Source organism: Bactrocera tryoni, unplaced genomic scaffold (genome assembly GCF_016617805.1).
Source record: "Bactrocera tryoni isolate S06 unplaced genomic scaffold, CSIRO_BtryS06_freeze2 scaffold_211, whole genome shotgun sequence".
Taxonomy (NCBI): Eukaryota; Metazoa; Arthropoda; class Insecta; order Diptera; family Tephritidae; genus Bactrocera; species Bactrocera tryoni.
Genome location: NW_024395935.1, coordinates 112,879 through 125,402, shown reverse-complemented (window position 1 = coordinate 125,402; position 12,524 = coordinate 112,879).

Below are 12,524 nucleotides of genomic sequence, written 5' to 3'. Positions count from 1 at the left end.
AAGACACTTCATAACACCAAGGTTAAACACAGCATTAATCGTTTGGCCAGGTGGGATGAACTCTCGGTGTACAATACCCTCGGAATCGTAAAAACAAATCAGCATTGTCTTTATTTTTGACTTCTGAAGACGACCGTCTGATCGTCACAGAGGTCCTCACGACTTTCTTGGAATCCCTTAAACCACTCATGCACATTACTACGGGATAGGCACTGATCACCATAAACTTTTTTCATCATTTGAAATGTTTCAGTAAACGTTTTCCCAAGTTTAAAACAAAATTTAATATTTGCTCTTTGCATCTTACGACCGATGACCAAAAGCTGCTGTCACTTTTTTAAAAAGACTATTGTATTTAAAAGTGTATTACGATGTTTTCGAGATTCGGAATCCAGTAAGAATGAATTGGTAATCTTCTAAAAATCTATACACTTTCGGATTCGGCTCTGAATAAGACAACTTTTTAACTCCCATTACTATATCTTTGGTATCTCTGACAAGCTATGCGCTCTCACCACTCTCTTCCTCTTTTTTAACCAAGAGCACATAGTACATAAAAACCAGTCACCAGTTAAGCAATTAAGCTTGAATGTGAAATAAAAAATAAAGATTAACCCAAAAATTAACAGCGTAGCCACAATGCTGAAATTCACAACAACTGTCATTGAGATCACAGAAAAAGCCAACATCAACCCAGTGACCCAGTAAAAACGACAGAGGAATCTAAATTAATTAACCGAATGCGAACAAATTGCTGCTGGCGGAGCGGTTAATGTATGTATATGCATACGCCGGGGACTACAGTGTTGGAATAGAGCAATAGGAAGTGGTAAGTACATGAAGCGTAGAGTCGGTGCGGGGAGAGAAGAAGGTTGGCCTCAAAACAAGCAAAATGCATTTCTGCGAATATGCAGCGATTTTTGCAACGCCCACGCGAGCAGCTAAACGTGATTACACGAATGTGCTGCTGATAATGACCCCGCTATATATGCCCTTACACACCCATACATATATAGGCATACACATAGCTTTAGCCTTCTCTCTTGTTCGCTGCGCTAAAATACCGGAGCTGCCAAGCTAAATGCAATTATTTTTAGACAGTTGAGGTACATATGCAAGCAGCAACAACAATAGCAATACTACAACAACATGCAGCAACAATAATGTTGAGTTAGTGCTGTTGCTGAGCTAAAAATTGGATCAGAGATGAGCGCATCAAAAATCAGTAGCGGGAAGAGGAAATGTTTTTCCTCATATTGACCGACATACACATATTCGGTACCTAGGGGCTTGAACAGTTTTTATTGGATTTGAACAATTTTTCATCATAAGGTGGCATACACCAAAGCAATTATTCGAGCAAAGTTGAATCACGTTATATTAAATTGTGTGTTTGTGTACTGGAAAGTAAAATAATCAAGTGGAATTTAAAATTGTTCTTTATGGGAAGTAGGCGTGGTTATTGTCTGATTTCGCCCATTTTCACAACATGCCTTAGAAATACGGAAGAAATACCACCTGCCAAATTTTGTCAAAATAGGTCAGTCGAGTCCCGAGATATGGGATTTCACCAAAATTTACGCCCATTGTCCAATTTTACCCCGGTTTTTATAAAACCTTGTCATACCATCCCAGCAGCAAGTTTTTGCAGCTCTGAAACATGTATGTACATAGCTACTGATTTATCGCGCTTTAAGAAGTTTTTAACTGTACCGTTATAAGGGGAGTGAACGGAGTTTCTATTTGATTTGGTCCATTTTCACACTATAGATAGGAGTTCTTGTAAAATGTGTACTGAGCGAATTTGGTTGTAATAGCTTCAATAGTTTACGAGATATATACGTTAAGCTTATTAGAGAGCGGGGCAACGTCCACTTAAAAAAAAAAATGTTCTCACAAGTGCACCTGGCTACTGCGAGCTTTGTGACAAATATGTGTTTTATATCTTAATTTAGTTCTTAGTTATGGCACTTTATGTGTTTTCGGTTAATGGCGATTTGTGGGCGTGGCAGAGGTCCGATCACGCCCATCTACGAACTTGATTTTTTTTTACTGAGGAACCTGCATATCAAGCTTCATCGAGATGTCTCAATTTTTACTCCAATTATAGCTTGCACGGATTTCAACTTTTCTCGTCATCCTGATCATTTATATATATTTAACCCTATATCTATCTCGATTAGTTTTAGGTGATAAGTACGACCGTTAGATGAACAAAACTATAATGCTCTGTAGCAACTGGTTGCAAGAGTATAAAATAGTAATAGAAATATTAACATTTAGTAATTTAGAAAATCTTAAAACAATGAAAATTACTTTGTATAATATACATACTATTTTTATAACCTTGAATAAGTTTTCTGAAAATAGTAGTATATTAACCCTAACTAAGTTAGGGGTATTTTGTTCATATTTAAATGAAACATTGTCGATGGACAAGTTAACTTTTAGAAAGTATCACGAAAACTAGTAATAGAATTGGTAGTATTTATCAATTTCAGTATTAGAAAAAAGATAATAAATAAATAAACTAGTCGAAAAATGTAAATGATACCATTTTATTTACTACTAAAAAATAGTATTTTGCGTAGTATAAGTTTTTAGTAAAATTAGTGTTTTTTTTTTGTTAATTTAGTAATACAGAGCAATTAGTTTAAAAATATTTATAAAACTTGTATTTTTTCAAGGTCTGATTTTGAGCCCAGTCTTAGTCAAGTTGAAATAGCATCTGTTTTTTTTAGAAAGATACCGCACGGCAGAGGTAGTTTTAGTATATAGTAGCAATATATAGAACAAACATATGCACTTATGAAATAGTTGTATTATAAGGCTTAATCACGCTATATTTTTGAAAATTTCTAAACATTAAAAAACGAAAAGTAGTAGAAATAGCAAAAAAAAAGAAATATTTATAATACCAAACAATTTGAAAGCATTAGAAATAATAATAAAGTAATATTGGCTTTTTATTCCAATGTTGACGGGGCTCAGTAACTTCTATCAAATTTGGTGGTTATTTTTATTCTTACAATATTTAAAAAAAAACTTAAGGAAATAGTAGCATTTTTATTTTAAATTTTTATGGTCTTAAAATATTGCACTCGTTCTATCCTCACCAAAAATCGGACAACCATAGCATGTAGCTGCCTTACAATCTGGCCGACCAAACTCAAGCCCTCGTATGAAAAACTTTTTTTTGGCTGAATATGGCATGGATTATAACTCAAAGCAGCGCTACGATTTCCGAAGAAATTTTGACAATCGGATTACTATAGCACACAGCTGCCATTCAAATTGACCGATTAAAATCAAGATAAAGATTTTTTATACCCTTTTACGCTATTAGAAATTCATTAGGGAGGGTATTAAAGCTTGGGTGCAGTCAAACTTCGCGTTTTTACTTGTTTTAAATATATTTGATAATAATAATTTATAACATGGTAATTTATCATACCCCAAAATTAACAAAATAAAAACAGCATTTTAACATATGCATACAGCCTTGAACTCCATTACGCGGTATTTAAAAAAAAAAAAACATAAAAAATAGTAAAAAGTATGAATTTACCTTTTGTGCATTTATTTTGCAAAATTTTCTGCGCTTAGTTGGCTACACCAAAGAACCAGCCACAACTGCAACATTTGACACTAATTTCGTGTTTCAATTATCCAAACACGCACCCACCAGATACGTGTATGCATATGTGTACCCTGCCAGGCAAGAGCGGTTAAAAACCTAGTGAAACAGTAGGTAGTACAGTAGTGCAAAAAGTGGTTAGATTGCGTGAAGATTCTAGCCACTTCCCCTCACACGTACGTACACATGTGATCATACATCTCAGTTGCGCTCATTCAGCAGTGTCATATAAAAAAGTATATCTGTCCTGCTTTAATATCCCTAATCGACAGGTAATGCAGGGTTGCATTTTCTCTCTTTAAACAGCTGACCCAGGGTTGCATTTTTTTGATTTCTACTTTTATAATTTTAAACAAAACTTCTTAATTTTTAAATTATTAATTTTATTATTTTTAATACATATTTTCATAAATTTTATTATAATTAACTAAATTAAGACTAACATTGTTATTTACACAATATGTTTAATTAAAAGATAATAATTATCATCTAAAAAAGACTTATTAAAGAAGAGCATTATTAATACCTGAAAATAAAAGAGTGAAAAAAGATTCTTCTTCTTCTTAATTGGCGTAGACACCGCTTACGCGATTATATCCGAGTTAACAACAGCGCGCCAGTCGTTTCTTCTTTTAGCTACGTGGCGCCAATTGGATATTCCAAACGAAGCCAGGTCCTTCTCCACTTGGTCCTTCTAACGGAGTGGAGGTCTTCCTCTTCCTCTGCTTCCCCCGGCGGGTACTGCGTCGAATAATTTCAGATCTGGAGTGTTTTCGTCCATCCGCAAAACATGACCTAGCCAACGTAGCCGCTGTTTTTTAATTCGCCGAACTATGTCAATGTCGTCGTATATCTCGTACAGCTCATCGTTCCATCGAATGCGATATTCGTCGTGGCCAATGCGCAAATGACCATAAATCTTTCGCAGAACCTTTCTCTCGAAAACTCGTAACATCGACTCATCGGTTGCTGTTATCGTTCAAGCCTCTGCACCATATAGCAGGACGGGAATTATGAGTGACTTATAGAGTTTGGTTTTTGTTCGTCGGGAGAGGACTTTACTTTTCAATTGCCTACTCTGTCCGAAGTAGCACCCGTTCGCAAGACCAATCCTGCGTTGTATTTCCAGGCTGACATTGTTGGTGGCGTTAATACTGGCCAACTTCAAAGTTATGACTGTTAACAGTGACTCATTCTTTAGTTGACTGGCGACGTGGACAGACGTGCGTGCGCATCGTTGCGATATCTAAAGTGTTTTCTTTCGGTGATTTTTTGCGAGTCTCTTTTGTGCGGTCATTTGTTTACGCGATTTACCTGGCAGCGATATTGCCTGGCGCGTGTGCGTAGGGGTTCGATGGAATTGTTGGTGTGATGGCGAGTAGTGAGGGTCGGTTACCGCGAGTGTTTTTGTGCGGGTACACATTTTTGTGCAATTTTTGTGTGCCAAATCGTTGTGAGTAGCGGTAAGTAATTTTAATAATTACTACTGTATATACGGACAACGTGGTCATCCACGTTGTCGTTATTGGCGGAAGCTTCGCACGGTTCAGGTGTAGCTCCGTGCTGTTGGCACTCTTGCTGACTAGACTGCCTGCCAGTAGTTCAGTGCTGAGCATCTGGCGGTTAGTTGGTTCGGTGTCAGAAGAGTATGGACAGGATTGCCCAAAGGGTGCAAGCGTCTGTCCAGCGTTGGAGATTGCGACTCCGGTAAGGACCAACGGTCGTTACCGTTTAGCCTACGGTGCGATTCGGTACAGCGCCACATCGGTTTACTCCGGACCATTACGGGGACTTTGTCCGGCCGGCGGCTAATTGAGTGGCCTTAATCCGACCACTGGTTGAGGTTGTGGGCTGTGCCACCGCGAGCATGCCATAATCGACCGCTTGGGTGGTCGCTGTTATTGAGCGGGCCCTTGCGTGTGTTGTTAGTGGTACGCCAGCGGATCAACGTCCGGTGTGTTTAACGTGGGAACCTGCTGACGACACGGATCAAATCAATGCGCTGATCAGCGCCCTGAAAATGTCAGGCATTTCCAGTACCAATTGACAGTGTGGAATGGACACACTAACCACCTTGGTAGGGTTCGAGGCCCATCTATAACCTCTGCCGTACTATGGGTCCCGCACCCGGTTGCAATGCAACTCCACATTCAACTGACAAAGTCAGTTCTTCCCGCGATTTGGGTATAAACCACAACCACCACGATACTCCCCAAGGGGCCATACCGCATGAGCAGGTTGGAGCGAACTCCAAGGGCTCCTGCTCCCCGTGGTACCAGAATTAAGTCTCCGGTCAGACTTCGTAGCCGCAGCTACTACCAGTTGAGCTTCCATACTGCTCTGGACTGGTGACCAGGGGTCAGACCCCATCCTCCCATCCCATGCACCCGCAATCCCCCTTACCTAACCTAACTTAACCTATCCTAACGTTTCGCTCATCTGTCTTCGCCGCCTAATTATTTCACGCGCAAACCTATCAAACGTCCCTAAAAGTTCGGCATTCCAGCTAGTGGAGATCACACTGCTCACATCTAGCTGTCCATTTACATATCTGATTCCCAATCCCCTAAAGCTTCTGATGTCTGAGTACATTGCGCATTCTGCAATGACATGTACCCAATCCTCATTGCGTGCTCCGCACGCACATTCGGGTGTTTCCGATAGGTTCCTCCTATGCAAGAATGCATTCAGAGGCCCATGTCCCGTGAGTAGGAAGCCCGAGCTCAGACAAAATCTGAAGTGGGGGTTTCCTTCCACAAACCTGACATCCTGGATGTATTTGTAAGTCACTCGACCGTTGCTGCTATTGTTCCAACGGTCTTGTCACTTATTCCTAGCTATTTCATCTAGGAGCCTCTTGCTTCCTAGATATCCCTCCCTCTCTGCATCATTGTCAGAAATCCAATCATTCTGGAACAAAGACACACTCAAACCCCTCCTTAACCTGAAAGCAACAGCTCTCTGTATGACAGTCAGATCAAGCGGGGGAGCTCCCAACAGCACCTGCATTGCTTCCGTTGAGACGGTGCGACAAACAGGCAAGCAAGCAAGCATTATGAAACCCTGCATTGAGAGAAGCTTTTGACGCCCCGAGACTGTCGTGGCTGTTTCCCACCATACAGCGGCGCCGCAAGTGGCACAGGCCACAAACAAACCCCGATATATGGTGCCAACAGCACGACGTCCGAGACCCCAATCACTCCTCAAAATGCGGCGTATTTTGCACACCGTTCCCTGCAGTCGCTCCTTCACAATTGCTAAATGTGGAGTGAAACTCATTCTCTCACTCATGGTCAGCCCCAGATATTTGACTTGCGTCACATACCTGATGCTGACCCCATTTAACCGGACGATTGGTCGACGTACTGGCAACAACTTGCCTTTCATCAGCATTGTCACCGTTTTATTCATCGATATGTTTACACCCACACCAACGCCCCAATTGTGGACAATTTCAAGAAATTGACTACCCGCCCGTTCTATTTCACTACGTGAACGACCTCCTACTAAAATAAGAAGGTCATCCGCGTACGCAGAACATTCACGGAGTGGCTCCAGCTGTGCCAGCAGGGAGTCCATCATGAGGTTCCATATATATGGACCACAGATAGATCCCTGTGGGCAGCCACGAGTCACACTGGCCTGAACGCTCCCACTCATTCCAACGATAAAGGCCTTTCAATCTGAAAAATAACTCCTCCAAAGAGTAATTTCTGGACAGTTGAGTTCCTGCAGTCGTTCAATCACCCGATCCCAGATCAGGTAGTCGAATGCTCCTTTGAAGTCAACAAATATGCCAAGAACATATTTGTTGACATTCCCTAACATCATTCTGGACATACATCCAGGCGTCCTCTTCTGAAGTCGTATTGTCTATCCTACCAAATACCGCTCGTTTGCTCCTGAAGCCGTTCCACCATCAGGGGACTTCAGGAGAGGGACAACCTTTTACCTTTTTTTCCACTCACGTGGGAAAATATCCCTCCCAGACGCACTTATTGTAGATAGCCTCCAGGTATTCTGGGATGAACTTCCTGAAAGCTCTTACAGATCTCTCCGTTCAAACCATCAAGGCCTGGAGACCGTTTAGATCCTAACCAGGTCGAAAGCATACCCCAATTCACCATCATCTAATGGAGGGACAGGTACCTCTTGTGCTAGAGAATTGCCTGTGCTTCCGACCTGGGAAAAAACGCACTAAGGAGAGCCTTTGCACACTCACTCCATGTTGATAACAAAAGTGTCATAACACGAAGAAAAGTTATATCGTTATTTCTACGACCCCTGCAGATCTTATAGATCTGCCCCCAGGGGTCGTTTCTATTTTGCCCCACGAAGCTTCTCCAATCTTCTTCTTTGATTCGTATAAGCATGTCTTTGTACTCTCTCATCTCAGTACTAAGATCATGCCGAATCTGGGGCAACCTATCAGAATTGGACCGTCTTGCACGTTGAAACTTTCGTCTCAAACGCCTGACAGTCCTCCTCTTTACGGTTAGCTCGTGCGTCCACCATTTTAGTTTCTTGCCGCGGTAGCTTTCGCTTTTCCGCAGCAACCTATCATTGACACCCCAAACTAATGCAGTTAGCTGAGCGATTTGATCGTCAACCCTCAACTCCTTAAATTCAGTAAGCGGTATTTACCGCTTCCTAACAGAGAGTCCGTATTGGCTCCTGTTGACACCAGAGGTACGCCATCGCCGCAATGGACTATCATACTCCGAGGAGGAGATCTGGCAGTAACCATAATTTGAATCAAATTATGATCACTTAACCCGTCCTCCTTTTATTTCCCACACCTAATGTCAAATGCTCCGCTAGCTGCCTGATTCATGAGGGCAGCATCAATATCGCTAACACCTCCTGGTCCATCGAATGTATAAAATTCGCTAGGCTCATTTACTATATGGAGCTATTAGCCACCACCCATTCGCTGAGTGCCTCGCCCCTACTGTGGCTTTGGTATCCGGCCGAATGCCGAGATACCTTACTAAACCACATCGAAGACGAGGCATTCGCATCTAGTCCAAGGATAATTGGACTACTACTCGCAAGTAGTAGTAGCCTATCCATGTACCCCAGGTAAGGCTGTAGGGGTTCGCTGAATTTGCAGTACAAATTAGCGACGACCAGTCTACCAAACTCCCCTTCTATAGAGACGAAAACTCCCAGCTGTGAAGAATCCAGAACTACGCAATCATAGTTCGGATTGTTCACAACTATTGCGGCGTTAGCCCCAAGATCTGTGAATATCCTAAAACTGTCAGGGAGACCCCTAACCACACCATTAGTGGCGTAGGGCTCCTGGAGTAAGGCAACGCCGCACCCACCCTCAGTCATAAGATTCCCCAATTCGCACATAACGGCAAGTGACCCCTGGCAATTGAGCTGAAACAGCGCGCCTATTAGTGCCTGGCAAGTGCGCGCTCAACTATGCTGCAGTATACTGGGCAAGCAGCGGACATCATAAGATGTCCAGCCGGCTTTCCCTTGAAATGGCAGTTGCGACAATGCGGGGCATTGTTGCAACGTGCAGCTTTGTGACCCTCTTGGCCACACCTCCGGCAGACATCGGACTTGGCCCGACAATCCGCAACCCGGTGGTCGAAGCCCATACACCGGAAACAACCGGCAACTGGGCTATCGGCACGCACGCGGTAGGAGAACCACTTCACATAGATTCTTCCTTTCTCCAAAAGAGATGACATTACTTTGTCATCTCCTTCCAGGACGAAATTCGTCCTACCATCAGCGTTAACCACCCAGGGCTTGCTCACAACCCTGACGTCAGTTCAGGATTTTTCTCCTTTACGTTCTTCTCGAAGAGTTCCTCCATGCACTCTTCAAGCTTAAACTCGGTGTGCACACCCTGCACAACGACCCTCTGCCCCATCTTTTTGTTGAGGGTCACGCTAAAACCGACCTCCTCAAATTTGGTGTTTTTGGCCACCATGTCCCTCTCTTTGATGGAGGGTGTCCGGATGACCACACCACCACCCTTGATCGGCTTTAAAGCGTGCACTCGCACGCCAAGAGTAGGACCCACTTCCTTTTGCACCTTCTTGGATGAGGCGGCAGGACCCTTGCTCTTTACGACTAAGGACCAAGTCTCCGTTGGTCTTGGCACCCTTGGCGCTATTGCCTCCACCACTGGTGCCGGTGGGGCAGGCGCCGAAGCTACAGGAGCCTCCATACTACTGGTGGATTGACCAACTGCACTTTTAATCTTGTGCAGTGCATCCACTTGCCCGCGAAGGTAGGCATTCTCCGCAATCACTGTCATTAACAGTGATTCATATTTCGAGGAGACATTCATGAACCCGTTCATGGTATCTGCCTCGAGCTGCTTAGCCCCAAACAACATTGCGCAAAACTCAGCGGTCAAAGTTTTGACTGCTGCAATGTGGCTGAAAGCGTCATCCCCCATAACAGAACCCATGTTTCCGTCCCCACAATAGACCCCTTATTTTTGTCCCCGGCAACAGAGTCATTATTTCTGCAAGCGGAATTTGGCTTTAAAATTATCTCATTTTTTCCTTCGTTTACCTCCTTAGCATTCTCCTTCCTACCGTTGTCGGTCGTCTACCCGCTGTCCTTCTCACTATCTTTTGTTGCGTCACTCTTTCGCTGAGCTTTTTTCTTTTCTCCTTTTTTTTCTTCCTTCCCACCATCGCTTTCACAGGATTTCTCCGATGATGGACGTAAGCGGGCTACCCTGTTACGCGGTAAGGGCATCCTCCTTCCCTCATCGTCGGATGACTCCACACGGACCACCATAGGCTCAGGCCCAGAGTCATCGTCCTCCCCCTCGAGGAAATCTGCTCCTCGTTTGCGTGCTGCAGACATCGCAGCGAAACGCACGTTCGTTTCTTCTTCTTCCACGCACTTGGTGATTAATTTAAATAATCCCGATTTGCACTTTTTGGGAAAATCCCAAACTTCACTGCGTCTATTGTTTGCGCAATATCTGAGGTAACACCAACACTGTTTCACAATATTTGGGTAACACCCACACTGCACTTAATCCCTTTTTTTTCTTGGGAAATGTATATTTCCTAGAATTTTTCTTTGTGTCCTTTCACAAAATTCTACCTGCGTTAGCACACACACATACACCGTCACTGCGCTTAATGCGCACACTATTGTCAAGGTCACTTGTGCTTTTGTAACTATTGTTACACACATACGCTTTTGTCACTAAGATTTGTATGGTCAATACACACACAATCTTTTGGCACTGTCACTATTGTCACTGTCTTAAACGATCGAAATTGTTTTTGTTTTGCTACTTCGCAATTCTCCGCGTACACGTCCGTTCGCCTCGGCTGTTCAAACGCAACTGAGACGCCAGCGGATCAGAATCCAATGTGGTTTAACGTGGGTATCTGCCTAAGGAGGCTCAAATCCACGGTGTTTTCTATTACTAAAAACACACAGATCAAAACAATACGTTGATCAGCGCCCCAATCCAGCGCCAGCGGATCAGTCCGACTGAAGGGTAAGCCATGTTGCGGCTGCCAAAAGAATCATGGGGAAGCTCAACGAGCTTGTGTTTGAAGCCAAGCGCTTTGATAGAGAGACCGCGAAGGGGCTGTTGAAGCTTGCCTCAAGGTATGAGGCGCTTCTGATGACGGTCATAACCGAGAATGCCCATATTTGCGATCTATTAGATGCCCTTAGTGGGAGTTGTGGGAGACCCTTCTCTTCAGCGCTGAGCAGGTCAATGCCAGCTCCGTCGGCACCGATGCCTGCGCCTCCAGCACCTGTGCTGGATGCAATCACACCGGTGACGCCGAAGCCTGTTGAGACTTGGTCGGTCGTGGTAAGGAGTAAGGGGCCTGCAAATTCCTCTAAGGAAGTTATTAATAAAGTGGTGAAGGAGGTGCGACCCTCGCTTGATGTGAGGACCCACGAAGTGCGACCAATCAAGGGTGATGGGGCGGTTATTCGCACTTCCTTCCGTTCTAGAAAGGGAGAGGTTGGCAAATAACAAAAAATTCGGGGAGGTGGGGTTGGACGTCTCTGTCAACCGGAAGTTGGGTCGTCGGGTGGTGGTCCAGGGGTTCCATACGGAGATCCCCCATGAGGAATTCATGGAGGAACTACTCCGGCTGAACCTCAAGGATTTCAGCCCGGCGTCCCAGAGGACTGACGTGAGGACGGTCAGTCGTCCCTGGAAGGTGACCGCTGACGGTAGCACCAACGTCGTCCTGGAGGGTACGGACAATTTGATGTCCGCCCTCTTGGAGGTAGGTCGGTGCTACATAAAGTGGTTCTCCTTCAGGGTGCGACCGGATAGCCTCGTCGCTGGCTGCTCCCCCTGTATGGGGTTTGATCATAGGTGCGGTCAGGAAGGCCACAAAGCTGCCAGTTGCGTCATGCACGCTATTAGACCAGCTGGGCATCTGATGATGTCAGCTGTCTGCCCTATATATTGTGGCACTATTGAGCGCGCCCTTGCCAGACACTGATGGGGGGGTTTATCCATCTCAACTGTCAGGGCTCTTTTGCCGTAATGTGCGAGTTGGAGGGTTGCATGGTAGAGGATGTGTGCAGTATTGCTCTACTGCCCACCAATGGTGTGGTTCGGGGTCTTCCTGAGGGTTTTAAGGTCTTCACTGACCTTAGAGCTAACGCTGCAGTAGTTGTGAATAATCCATACTACGGTTGCGTAGTTGTGGATTCTTCACAACTGGGTATATGTGTAGCAATAGAAGAGGAGTTCGGTAGGATGATTGTGGCTAGTATTTACTGCAAATATAGCGAGCCCCTAGAGCCCTACCTGGGCTACATGGATAAGCGAGTACCAGTCCATTTATTCTAGGACTGGATGCGAAGGCCTCGTCCTCGATGTAGTTTAAAAAGGTATCCCGGCATTCGTCTGGAT